At 35.2% G+C, this 1626-nt stretch overlaps 1 pseudogene; it reads left to right on the top strand.

The window, feature by feature from the left end:
* The first annotated feature begins 1228 nt into the window (after window positions 1-1228).
* LOC112477294 lies at window positions 1229-1347 on the top strand (annotated as a pseudogene).
* The last annotated feature ends 279 nt before the right edge of the window (window positions 1348-1626 follow it).

Genomic DNA, 1626 nt, shown 5'->3' with positions numbered 1-1626 from the left:
TTGGTTAACTTTAAGGATCCTCCCAATTTTAATTCAATGAATTGAATTGAACTGAACTGAACTGAACTGAATATGCTAAATACATCAATAAAAACATCTTTAAGCAGTTCTGCCGATATTTTTCTTCTCTTTTTGTTTTATCTATTCTGGGTTTTTCTTATGGGTCACATCTCTAGTGGAATCTTGAGAATTTTAAAACTATATAGCACATTAAGTATAAGTTGAGTTTCCTCTCTCTAGGCCTGAAACACAAAACACGTGTGGCGTGTACATTCGGTAAAGAAGTGAATGAAGGATTCAAAATTACTTCTTCGTTCCTGTCTCTATTTCTGTTTTTCCAATTTATTTGCTTTGGCCTCACAAAGCAGCCCTACTTTCCATAGGGACAAAGGTTTAGAACTGCAAGAATGAATAGCTCTGGCTAATAGATGGGTCCAAAGTCTGTCTGTCCGTTAGCATCTCTGTATGTCTGCCTTTGCTGTAAAAGGGATCTACTTTAACTTGTGCTTTTTGTCTTTTTTCTGTAAAAAGTTTCTACATTTTTGGAGAAAGAGTCTAGCTGGACATTTTCATATCCTTTCTTGTTTAAAAAGAGAAAAAACATCCTACTCACTCAACTTGAAGAGAAGTGTCTTTTAGCAAGATCCAATGAGCCTGTCTCCTGTACCACAACGAGGCATTTGCTGTGTAAGTTCCTCTATTTGCTGAGTATGCAAGGTGCTGGCATGGAAGTCACAGTCCAGGAACTGGTGGCAGTTTTTAATGTGTCTTGATGTTGGGCTGCCTAGATATTTTTTAAAGCAGATTTATGCTGCATTTTAAAAATCCATTATGCTACATTATAGTCTTATTGTCAATCCAGATAATGTTGATCAATTTCAGTCTTCCAAAATCTGCATTTATAATTGTGCCATGTAATCAAAATTATTTATGTATGTCTATGTCCAGACATTTATAAAATTATAAATTGGAATTATTTATATGTATCACAAGATACTTGGTTATTTCGAATGCCTGATTTATATCACCATACATTGTCATATTTTTTTTCTTCCTATTTCATAAGTCCTTGCTGGTGACTTTACCTTTCACTATAGAAAATACCTTTCAGACAACTCAAAATTAGCATTTACACAGGTTATTGAAAAATAACACCTCTTCTTTGGTATGTTCACAAACTGTAGTGTTTGCTTATTGCAGAAAATTTGGCATTTAAAAGAATAGACTAGTATACGGTCATGCCACCCTGAACGAGCCCAATCCCATCTGATCTCGGGAGCTAAGCAGGGTCGGGCCTGGTTAGTACTTGGATGGGAGACCAGCTAGGAAGACCAGGTGTTGTAGGCGTAAGAAATAAAATAAAAATAAGGGGTTGCAATCTGTGAGGTCGACAAAGGGTTGCCTCACCTATTAAAAAAAAAAAAGAATAAAGAAAAAAATTAAAATCAACCCTAATTATATCTTTTACCACTATCATTTTGGTCTATTTTATCCTGATCCATATGTGCATATATGTTTTGCGTGCGTGTGTGTGTGGGTTATATGTTCACTAGTTAAGATTATGCAACCTTTGCACTTATATATCCTGCATTTTCCATGCAATTTATATTACGTGCATTTCCTACT

This window comes from Pteropus alecto, unplaced genomic scaffold, assembly GCF_000325575.1.
Source record: "Pteropus alecto unplaced genomic scaffold, ASM32557v1 scaffold113, whole genome shotgun sequence".
NCBI classification, from domain to species: domain Eukaryota; kingdom Metazoa; phylum Chordata; class Mammalia; order Chiroptera; family Pteropodidae; genus Pteropus; species Pteropus alecto.
The sequence above is the reverse complement of the archived record's forward strand: the minus strand, read 5'-3'. Positions and strand labels throughout refer to the sequence as shown.